The sequence below is a fragment of the Amblyomma maculatum genome, chromosome 11 (assembly GCF_055883805.1).
Source record: "Amblyomma maculatum isolate TAMU_Amacu chromosome 11, ASM5588380v1, whole genome shotgun sequence".
NCBI classification, from domain to species: Eukaryota; Metazoa; Arthropoda; class Arachnida; order Ixodida; family Ixodidae; genus Amblyomma; species Amblyomma maculatum.
Genome location: NC_139354.1, coordinates 160,593,004 through 160,605,668, shown reverse-complemented (window position 1 = coordinate 160,605,668; position 12,665 = coordinate 160,593,004). Strand labels below are relative to the sequence as shown.

General features: G+C 42.8%; 1 long non-coding RNA gene across 1 annotated transcript in view; it reads right to left on the bottom strand.

The window, feature by feature from the left end:
- The window catches only part of LOC146175296 (uncharacterized), a 63,855-nt gene extending 56,454 nt beyond the window's left edge, over positions 1–7,401 (bottom strand). Inside the window, exon 1 of the long non-coding RNA XR_014702201.1 lies at positions 7,282–7,401. This is a non-coding gene — a long non-coding RNA (uncharacterized LOC146175296). The remainder of the gene's footprint in view (positions 1–7,281) is intronic.
- Between the last annotated feature and the right edge of the window lie 5,264 nt (positions 7,402–12,665).

Below are 12,665 nucleotides of genomic sequence, written 5' to 3'. Positions count from 1 at the left end.
TGGCCTAACAATCGAGCGCTCTAACCACTGAGCCACCGGGGCGGTGTATTAAGTCAAACATCTTAATATTTTTTAAAGCAGGAAGCATGGCTTTATTTCATTCATCTCATTGCTATAATGCCCCAAGTGTACTTCACTTTCCAACTATGGATCAAAATAGACATCAACCCTCTTATGTACAGGCACAAACCTGATTCGCAGGCCCGGCCCAGGCCCAGTGAAACGACTCATGTGCTGGCCCAGCCCGAGCCACTGCAGTGCTCAAGTGGAAACAGGCTCGCGTATTTTGGAGCGGCGCAGGGATCCAGGGAGCAGTGGTAACACCAATTTACAGAAATTAAATGTCAGTTTTGCAGCATCCTAATCATGTTTTGTAACATGTTTCTAGAGACATTAATAATTGTGACTGCCCATTCCTGACATACAAAAAAAAAAGATTACTCCTTTTTATTCAACCTTCACTGCTTTGCCTACTAAAGATTACTATGCATGCATCACAAACAAGATGAAGGCTAAACATGTACACGTTCAAAATAAATTGGCTGATCTATACGCACCAATTTGGCACAGACTGGCATAAAAAGGAATGCGTGCTTTATAAGTGAATGCCCAGTTTGACTAAAAGCTGCTTCCTCTCTTCAACTGATCAATTTGAACAAGGTCTACCACTTGGATACACTCAAGCATCGTCACTAGATTGAAACTCACACCAATAAACAAGACATTTCCACTCTTTATCCTGTGCATGCCATTTTTGATGCTATGCCTGCGCTGACAGATTCTGAGCAATAGCCAGCAGTGCCTTAAGGGGGACAGACAGCACTAAAGGTTAGTTTTTCCGTCATTTAGCTGCTTCACTGCCTTTTGCCACTGGCTCATATTTTTGGTTGAGTGATGCTAGAGCTTCTTCAATTTTAACATGTTGGCGACAGGCCCTGTACAGATTTCCCACACCCTAGAGAAAGGTTCTAGTGACTGGCAACTTTGGTGCATCATCCCCATAATACTTAAAGTATCCTTTTGTTTGAAATAGGCTTGACATGCTTGTTATTGACAAAAAGGCTCCATGGCGTAGTACCCGCTTGTTTTCATAGCGAAAGCCATGAAACAAGTAATTTAGTTCTTTGTAGCTGGAGAAATTTCCTAACTCGCAGTACTTTGCAGTGTCTGCTTTGCTCGCCATCAGCGACTGAAAAGGCTGGGTAGATGTGCTATGCAACATTCACAGAGCATTTTTTTCGCAATATCCTCCAATCACTTGTGGTTCGTTTCAATTTAGTTGCAAATAAACACTTATCATGCTGCATGCTTCTCTAGTTCACAGAAACTTAACATGTTTTTGGCCCCACACTATATGCATTAGACCTCTGCCACCGCTGCACTTCCATCGTTTCGACTATGGCGGCCTGGATAGCACCGATGCACCACTCACAACATGCCACCGGCCTGATGAATTAAATCAGTCTGAATCAGATCGCATTTTTAGTAGGCAATACAGTGACCTACCGTGTGACAAAAAGCCACATTCTGCTAAATTTCAAGGTAAAATATTCAGGCACCTAGTATGGAGCAGTCTTAGGCCTAATTTCGGGTTTGAAGCAGGATGCAGCAGGGAAAGCAGTTTGAAGCAGAACAGAGTACCTATAGAAGCACTGCCACCCCTGAACGAAGGTGAAACACATGGTGCACTTGCACTATGCGATTCAGTGCACATTACAGAATGCTAGGTGGGCGAAATGTCCACAGCACTCCCCTATAACATCCTTCATAGCCCGAGTCACTTTGGTATGTTAAGCCTCATAGATTATCCAGAGTATAAATACCTGCAGGTTGTGAAAATGCACCAGGTGGTGCACATGCACTAGTAACCATTGTAAGGAAAATGCACAGCTTTCCTTTGAATCATTAGTGATTTAGCTTGCCGGAGACGTACTGACGTAGACGTATACCGGTTTGCTGGGCCCCTCCTGCGCACGCGCATTGACGGGTGAGTGCAATTGCGGCCACTGCGCCTGTGTGGGAGGCGACGGTAAACCGATATACATCGACGTCAGTATGTCTCCGACAAGCTGAATCTCAATTTATAGCATGTGTTCTCACTTTTGGCATGCAGAAACTAAACTACATTTCCATGTTCAAAAATTTTGAATTCCTCAAGAATCTCTAAGAAACACTTGCATTGCTTTTCTGGTTACCTGTTGTACATGCGCAGCCCAGATCAGTTAAAAGCAAAGATTACCAAATGATGCTCAGCAACACTTACAGTGATGCTATTTTTAAGCTAATAACAATAATATATAGTCATGGCCTTAGGCTTGCAGAAAGAGGATGAGGCTCAATGCTGCTATGTGGTTGATGGGGAAGACAAAGTGTATTCAAGGAATGAGCCCTCATTGCTTGGCTCCTTGGCCGTCTCTCTCTCTCTGTATATATCTTCAATACTCTTTTGTGAACATATTTCTTCCTGTTACATTATTATAAAAGTCAGTACTAGAGTAGGTATGCCACAACAAGTGTCATCTGCTCTCTTAAACAAATGTTCCAGGTGCACTTATTCCAAGCAACTTGTAGCAATGGCAAGGCACACAGGTCTAATTTATGGTTTCACAGATTATGTAATGCATCTATGCGGGTTGGTATCAGGCGTATGGAAATAGTTATTCGAAAAGCCAAGCCTAGAACAAAACTTGAAGTTCCCTGAATACAAATAGGCATGACGAGCTTTTAAGGCTAAAGCTGAGCATAAAATGAAAATGTATTCTCTTTTTCATTGCTCCACTCTGTACTAAAAAGGTTGAGGTTACTAGTCAGCCATTAGAATTTCATTTCTAAACGTGCTAAGGAATGTAAGCATGCAGAGGAGAAAGACAGGTCACTTCAGGATCTTGAACTGCAGAGATGGTACCAACATCATTCTTGCAGATAAACCTTCCACCACACACTGTTTCAACACATTTTACATATAGCATACAGAGTATGATATGCCTTCTTTCAAAAGCAGTCCAACACCCTCTGTCCTTGAGCCATGTTTAGGCAACAGCGCAAAAGGACAGAGACAAGTGGAAGGAGGTACACAACGACGATGCTGAACTTACAACTGTCTTTATTAGGAAAGACACAGATCAATATATACGCTACTCAATCAGCGCACATGCGCAATGTCAAAAACATGCGTCAAACCCAGACGTACTTATCAGGATAAAATCAATTTCAAATCGACATGCGTATGCAATGAGCCTTTAACCTTTGTGAAGTAGGCTCATTTCTCTGGCTGATAAAGACACGGATGGTGTGCCGACACACCCGTCTGTTTTTCTGATGATATGGAAAGCCTCAGCCAGCTCTCTTGTGCGCCGGTCATTATGCGCAAACAAAGCCTCTGTATCTACAAAAAATGGAACACATTTACATGAAAAGCAATGTTTGGCTAGGTTTGTGGCTTGTTTGTCTAATGCATTACAATGCTCCATGAGCCTAACGTTGATACATCGGCCAGTTTGGCCGATGTACGTTCGGCCACATGAGAGCGGTATTTGGTACACAACACCCTTTTGACACGGAACATACTTACTCAAATGATTAATATTACACTTATGTCTATTGCGTCCTTCACTCTTCCTTTGAACGGCAGCCCCCAATTTTTCTAGTTTGTTAGGGGCTGAGAATAACACATCCACTCCGTGCTTAGCTATGAGTGGATGTGTTTTTCTCACCCCCTAACAAACTAGAAAAATTGGGGGCTGCCGTTCAAAGGAAGAGTGAAGGACGCAATAGACATAAGTGTAATATTAATCATTTGAGTAAGTACGTTCCGTGTCAAAAGGGTGTTGTGTACCAAATACTGCTCTCATGTGGCCGAACGTACATCGGCCAAACTGGCCGATGTATCAACGTTAGGCTCATGGAGCATTGTAATGCATTAGACAAACAAGCCACAAACCTAGCCAAACATTGCTTTTCATGTAAATGTGTTCCATTTTTTGTAGATACAGAGGCTTTGTTTGCGCATAATGACCGGCGCACAAGAGAGCTGGCTGAGGCTTTCCATATCATCAGAAAAACAGATGGGTGTGTCGGCACACCATCCGTGTCTTTATCAGCCAGAGAAATGAGCCTACTTCACAAAGGTTAAAGGCTCATTGCACACGCATGTCGATTTGAAATTGATTTTATCCTGATAAGTATGTCCGGGTTTGACGCATGTTTTTGACACTGCGCATGTGCGCTGATTGAGTAGAGTATATATTGATCTGTGTTTTTCCTAATAAAGCCAGTTGTAAGTTCAGCGTCGTCGTTGTGTACCTCCTTCCACTTGTCTCTGTCCTTTTGCGCTGTTGCCTAAACATGGGTGATCACCAACTAGCCCAAACCTCCGTTCTGCTACATTTCCTTGAGCCTACTGCCCTGCGTACAGTTGCCCAGATGGAACACTTGCAATCTAGCTTGCAGGTTGAAACGAGTTTTACAGTCCTGGCTAGACCCCAATGTAGCTTGTGGCCTGCCCGAATAAAGTGGCCTGTGTTCAATAAAGGACTTTGTTGTCAAACATGCATTTGACAGACCGAAGGGCAGCCAGAAATCTTAAAACTTCGGCCTCAGCATCCCATTGCGAATGTATCAAGGAAGGGCAACGATTGCTTGGTTAGGTGAATACCGATTTGTAACACAGCCTGAGTGTGGGTACTTAATGCATGATCAATCGAATGACAAGGAAGCAGACAGCATCTCAGCCCCACTTCTTAGGCAGTGGAAACATCCATAGTTGCATTATCACAGCCGTAGTTGCTGTGCGTTTTTCAGATGCCTAAGATATGCGAAGCATTGAAAACTTAATTTTCTGTTTGATATGAGCAAAATGTTCATCCTGCTGCATTTCGCTCAAAGTTAAGCGTGAGGTGCTTGTGTACTATGCAATATGTGTACGCATTCAAGAACTCCAGGTGGTCACATTTTCGGAGTCCTCCTCTTAGGGAAGCTAAACACGTAATCCAAACTAAACCAAGCCACACTTTCATGTCACATTAAATTATTGGCAGTTTAAAAATATAGACCAAAACATCACATTAATATACGTTGGATTACATTAACACCATGAAGCATGATGTGACAGGGAGATTTAAGATAAGCTGTTCTATTGTACATACAGATATCATGGGTGCAAGGTAATCTGCTGGTGTATGTAAAAACGTCCCCGGAAAATTCGGTGCCAGAAAAACCGTACCTGGATGAAAGGGCCCCTTATGAAGCAACTCCTAGGAGAAAACATCCCCAAGGACGAATTTTGCCCACAGAATATAACCTTCCAAATTTCACTTCGCAAAAAAATGAACCTTTTGTTGCATTCTGTGCTGACGTTAATAACTGTTGATAGTAGATGTAAGCATTGTATAGCATCTGGGTCCTGTGATTGCCTAATTAGTAGCCTTGAGTATTGAGGGTGAACAGCGCAAAAAAAGACGAGGACGAAGGAAGACACACACGAGCGCTGACTTTCAACTCGCTTTACTGCTTGTCCCGCGAAAATATATCCATGGAACAAACAACAATAAAACGTGAAGACACTGATAGTCAAAGATACAATAATCTCCAGCTGTGGATGACAACAGCGGCGTCATTGCCTTGCATTAAGAAACCTCATTTCCTTCGCTGTTAGAGCCACCGAAGCGCTACTAACACAATCATCCTCTATCTTCGCGATTTTAGCCTTGAGTAGCCGCCCACAGTAGAAAGCATTACTGAAACACCCTCACAGATCTTTCAGTGATGAGGGTCAACTGTTCTGGTGTCCACGGTACGAAATTCTAGCTGCACTACCAGTAGTGCTTTACTAGGGAAATCAGGATGACCACCCTAAAACGCCCTTCCCCGCTTCTGCCACCAAAGCCGGTGGTCAGCGCGCAAAAAAGAAAAAGACGAGGCTACTGGTCAGCACCAGATCATGCCACGATAATGTAGTGCAGGTCAAGCCATAAAACACCACGCTACCACTACTCGTTGCCATAATCTTTGTTGTTGCAATAATGTATGCTGATATGGGGCGCATCCGCACTGATTATTGCAACTCGACATGTATAATCATAGTCTACGCCTTTATAGCACAATGAGCTGCAGCAGCATGTGGAACGAGAAAACACGCAGAGAAACATACACAAAAAATTCAAATCAGGTTCAAGCTAAAATCACAAAAGGAGATGCAAGGTCAGATAAGCAAACAGGGGCGACACTAGTGTCCTCTTGTTAATTCATCACGTAAAGGCTCGCTTGCGGCCGTTTTTCACACTATGTTAGGCAAAACACCCATTTTCCGAGCATTTAATCCCAGAGAAGCCAATCTCCAGGGCAGGCGAAAGACTGAGATTACGATACGTTACTTTGATTGCACTCGTTTGGGGATATGTTCCCCTATTTCGCAAAAAAAAAAAAAAAAACTTTCTTTCCGGGGGCGTTTGTTCCGGGAACATTTATTCCGGGAACCTTCTTTCCGAGGACGTTTTTAGCGGAACCAGACAATCTGCACACCCCTATCTCGGTACCCGACTACAAATCTCATCTGCTGCTGAGAACTGAATGGGTCGCGGGGCCTTAAGCTTGGATCACCTGCATTTTGGCTTGGTCAATGAAACAGAAAAACGGAATTCAAACGGGAAATAGTAGTATCATTAAAGTCTGAAACTCTCCGCGATACCTTGGTTGGGTGATTTGTCGTTTACCTACTGGCTCAGCGCAATAGATCAAAGACCACAAATGCTGAGTGCCACAATGGTTGGGGAGCTTTAGATTGCGGTATTAGTACGACGTATGCCTATAATAGTTAGGCGTACCGCTTTCCATTGCTCTCAATACGAGGTTGTCTAGATGGTCGCATTCGGGCCATTTCATCAGCTACAATGGTAATATACTGTTTCGCTGTGATGCGTAGCCCAACTAGATGCTGGACGTTCATGCCTCCAGCGTTAAGTAACATAGAGACAGCAGAGCCAATGCACACTTGTTACTGAAACATCAATGCTCGACGTAAATGGTCTTGCCTGACGTTTGATTTTAATCACCGTGTGCTGAAAATCGAAGCCTTCACATCACGCGAAACATTTACAGTCAACTGCTCACTTTCCACTATTTCTTAAACAGCCTCTGGTACATAATGTTGAAGTAAAAACAGCATTTGTCCGCCTCCCCACGCACCAGACTACAGCTGCCTTGAAATCAGCCAAGGCCGGTAACGAACAATTGTGTGGTTATAACACACAGTGCATGAGTTGCTATTACATAGAGCTTAATTACCTTTAGCAAGGCTGACGTCTTCACAACTCTTTGCGATGTTTTCATTAATCTTTCCTTCATGTTTTGATACGTAACGCAAGTAGCAGCACGGACGCGGCCATTTTACTAAGCGCTGTTGAGACTCCTAGCGGCGAACGCAAGCACATTACGAAAAAGAAAACCTTATCTAATTTAGTTGTGCGCTTTAAATGCTTTTCAAAACGCACACCAACATTTCATAACTAAGAACTTTTCAGTGCCCCCAGCATGGAATAACGTGCAGACGAAATGCCGTGCATCTATATATGTACGCATTGAAAAAGAGGCCTAAGCTGCAGAGTTTGTATATTAACTCTATGCTAATCTGCGTACTCTGGTCGTGCATTACTTCTGACATTAGTAAATATTAACTACAACAGGTGTATTACTCTTACATGTACCGAATAATGAATACTGAACTTCTATATGTTCTGGTTTCGATTTTAAAGAGCCTCTTAGCAACTGCAAAAACAAAATTATTTCTGTGCAGGTTATGCAAGCATACGGAACTCTATGATAAGAAAAATTCAATAACAATTTCAAATTATTTAGTACGCGTTCGCTAAACCTCAAGCAATAAAAAACTACGCACCGTTCGAAAGAAAGCACACGCTGTTCAAGATGAGCCCGCGCGGCGTGCCCATGGCGTGCCTCTAAGCACAACTTTTCAAACTTACCGCATGTAGGCACTGTATTCCGCTTGTCGTGAGCGGTATATATGCTTAAAAGTTAACCGATACTTCTTGATAAACGGCGATGTTGTCAATATGAGCAGCTTCACGGCATTGCAAGAAACACAGTGCAGTGAAGCCGTCATCCTGCGGTACACTCGCTGACCGACATTTGCAGCCCTCATTGTCCTGACCACACCGAGAAGACACTGTGTTACACGTAGTTTTTTTTTTATTTTTTTTTTATTATAATTGAATGCACTTCTCACGGCCTTTTCGTTTTCCCGTTTTCTCCTACCTCGAAGTTGGCTGTGGAGGTATTTGTAAGAGCACCCATAGTTTAACCTTTCTCTTTACCTGTTATTTTTGAACAGACATTCATTCCCAATATTGTATATTAATATGCCATTCACTTCAAAATTTCATGAATTTAAGGTAGTCTTTAGGTAATGTTTAGTAGCCCGCTTAATTTTCCCACAATTGACATCACACTTTAGCAAAATAAAACACTAGTGGACAAAACAGCAGGCACTTACAAAGCATAAGGCTGATAAACCACAGCGCCTTTTATAACCCATAACGCAAAAGAAAGTAACAGGTTGGTGGGTGTGCTCAGGAGGAAAAAAAAAAAATGACCTCTCATAGTCAAATGCCTTGACAGGTCGGGTGACTCTGGAGAATGCATGATTAAGGAAAAATGTAATCATTACCTATCTGACCACATAAAAAACTGTAAAATGTAACGTTTTTGTTGCACTATTTTGTGTCGCATACATTTCTGGCCTCGGAGGTGCTTGGCACATGCCTAGTATGAATGGTGCAAATGGAAAACACTACACAGTAACACAATATGGTTCGCAACAATATACATTTACAACTTCTCATAAAACACACATACAAGCAGGGTGTGAGGTCACAACTATGCACTCAAAGCACACATATGACATATGCATGAACACGACTTCTCACAAGAATGTGCTCCCTGGAAAATGGTCACAGACAGTTTCCCTCGTCATGCGCGTACATACTGAGAATGAGAAGAGCAAGCAATAACTTTGAGGAAGGCTGAAATTCTTACGATATGAAGTATCACAACTTAGTCAAAAGCATGCTTGCCAAAGAGGGGCATGAAGCTGCATCGAATTTAATTACAGGTTAGGCATATACAAAGCTGCTTCCTAGTAGTAGTGATGATGAGCTTGAACAGTTGATATGCTAGGAAAATGAAAAAATATGTTATGATTTAAAATGGCCATTCAGGAACATGCATAATTCTGTACTGTTTGCTGCCAATTACATCAAGCAACTGTACATAATTTGCATATTTCATTTAGTCAAATGTATCAAGTATTGAGAAAATGACCATACTGATAATGCTGATATCGCATTAGGAAAGGAATAGGAAAGTAAAGCAGGGCGAAATCTGTATTTTGGAACCGGGTTCTGGCAGGTCATTTTACCCGATCCTATCTCATAAACTGCTCCAATATAAAAGTATTTTTTCCACTGTATACATGATTTGAAGACTGCAGTTGCTGTGCAGCCACTATAGATAACTCCCAGCAATTTCACATGTGGCTCACCTACACCCTGGTTTTACAATGTCAGCATGACTGCTGAGCTTTCGACCCAGTCAAATGCTTTCGCGTAATCAAAGGGCTGGTTATATTAATTCTATCCAGAGCATTTTTCTATCACCTGTTTCACAGTATGGATACTATCATGAAGAGAACCTTTACCGAAAACCTGCTTGATCCTGTGGTCAATTGAAGTCGAAGGTTGCCCTGATTCTATTAGTGATTATTTTAGCAAATTTATATATAGTTAGCGTCAATTTTATATATAGCAAATTTATATATAGTTGAACAGCACAGATTTCGGTGCTGTTCAAGTCATGGCACACATATTTGTACTGCAATATCCCTACCCTCTTTCAAAAATAAGCAGTTACCTAATCTTACCCAGTTTCTTTCCCTCTTAACATTTTCTAAAGCTGTCTTAAACCCGTCCTTTGTTATTGATTGAACATCTGCTTGCCCTGCACTACTGTTATTCTCATCATTGTCCCGATTACTTCGGCTACTGTATAGATGAATGCAGAACTGTTCGCCTGCTATGACTATGTCATCCATATTGGTAATGGCATTGCCCACCTTATCAATGAGCGTATAGGTCAAATTTTTGCCTCGCATAGTGTTCTCTTGAGTTTAGGCTACTGCCATTCTTTCTATGCTCAATTTTCTCCGTATAGAGCGCATAGGTCAAATTTTTGCCTCGCATAGTGTTCTCTTGCGTTTAGGCTACTGCCATTCTTTCTATGCTCAATTTTCTCCGTATAGCGCTTTATAATTGGGCACTTTACGCCTGTTGATTAGCTATAATAGCTCTGCCAGTTCTATCCTGTCTTTTTGGTAGGAGGGTCCCACCTTTTGTTTTTTTTTGACCAAATATTTCATCCCCTCATACAGTTTACCAGTATCCTGTCTAACCATGCTACCATCTATTTCTGAGGTGCACTCATGATATTTCCAACCTTCCACCATTGCCACATCTGCCAATGGACAGCATCACATTCAACTGTATGAAGTTGTTAATATTGTTACGGACGAAGGAGGAAGAAGGCAGTGGCGCGGGAAGGAGCGCGCACGCTAGGCCCGCACACAGATTCATTAAATGTCATCTCACTGTCATCGAGCATCTTCTCTCTGTCCTCTGTTCTCCTGTTGTCATCGCTTGCCACCACGTAACAATATTATCAATTCACTTAAATGATAATATTGTTACGTGGTGGCAAGCGATGACAACAGGAGAACAGAGGACACTTATCAATTCACTTAAATGACCCCGCCGGGGTGGTGCAGTGGTTACGGCGCTCGACTACTGTTCCCAAGGACGCGGGATCGAATCCCGGCCTCGGCGGCAGCTTTTCGATGGAGGCGAAAAGCAAGGCGCCCGTGTGCTGTGCGATGTCAGTGCACGTTAAAGAACCCCAGGTGGTCGAAATTACCGGAGTCCTCCACTACGGCGTCTTTCATAGCCTGAGTTGCTTTGGGACGTTAAACCCCACAAACCAAACCAAACCAATTCACTTAAATGTTCATCTTCCTGCAGTATCGGCGGAATTAATTCCAAAGCTTTGAAAAACAGTAAATATTGTTAAGGAAAAGTACACAACGGTAAACGCTAGTTCACTGTTAGATGCATACCACACACCACAGAACGAAGCTAGCTAAACCTGAGCGTCGTCTTCTTCCCTACTTCACACCAGCACATCGTCGTCGTCTCGATACTGTGCTCCGTAACAATATGTTTCAAGTCTTATTCTTTCACTAATTTTTCAGCAGTCTTTTGATACTGGCTCCATTCCACTTGACTGGCAAATTGAGAAGGTCATCGCAGCCAAAAAAGGTGATCAATCATCTTCGGGTAATTATCGACCCATTTCGCTAACTAGTGTATGCTCTAAAATCATGGAACACGACAATGTTGCTACATTTCTAGCATCGGTCAGCTTTTTCCATCCAGTCTTAACGAAAGGTCATTCATGTGAAACCCAATCAGCTTTGTTCCTGCATGATATTCATTCCAATCTTGACCACAATACCCAACCGATGCATTATTCTAGGATTTTGAGAAAGCATTCCATAAAGTACCTCACTCCCGCCTCTTACTCAAACTGTCCCTTTTAAATCTTCATTCACTTGTCTTCAACCGGATCCGAAGTTGTTTAACAGATTGCATGTAATTTGGTTTTGCTAACAACTTCTCATTGACTTACTCGCATGTTCTTTCAGGAGTGCCTCAAGGCACAGTCCTGGGCCCCTTAATCTCTTTAATATACATGAACGACCTGCCTTCCAAGCTAATATCTACCATCCGCCTCTTTGTAGATGACTGTGTACTCTACCGCCCTATAACCAACACCAATGATACTTCTGTCCTTCAAAACAGTGGCGTCGCAAGGCGGGTGCGGTCCGCACCGGGTGCAGCGTTTGAAGAGGCGGGGCGGGGGGGGGGAACGAAATGAATTATTGTTTGAAGGCACAAAAATGCACTCATTGGTCTCGCTGAGGCACTGACTGGATTTTCTCGTAGACCGAATTAGTCTGTTGTGAGAGTGCTTGAACACATGCCTTAGTTTATGCCAGAGACTCCACACCATTTTAACGTTGCAGCGGCCTGTGTATGTGCGTGTATCCCCTGTAAACATCAGCTAAGGTACCCGACACCCATTGGAAACCCCTGTGCGCGGGAGCATTAGATGGCAACTGTCAGCAGCCGCTCCGTCGCATCGCCTCTTTTTGTGTACGTGTAGTTCATTCTCCTTTCACAAGCGAGGACCACTGGCAGTATCTTTCCGGCAGTCTTTGTCTTTTCATTTATCTCCTGTGCCTTTCTCGCTCCTAGGCCTTACACTTTCAAAACACCGAAAAGCACGGAATGTTTACACAATGCGTAATGCATAAGGCCCATTTTTTCTTATGGTCTCATACTGGGCAATCACCTGTCTTAAGTTGCTTGCTCAGTGAATTTCCTCGCAACTTATAAGTGCTAGTTTTTCTACATTTTACAAAAATATGTGCTTTTAATTGATGTTTTGCTGAATTATTTGTCGTGGGGCACCATCACTGCGTCTAAGTGTTACAAATAAAAAAAAAAGCCAATTCACTCGCACTGCGGGGTTGGGTGCATAGC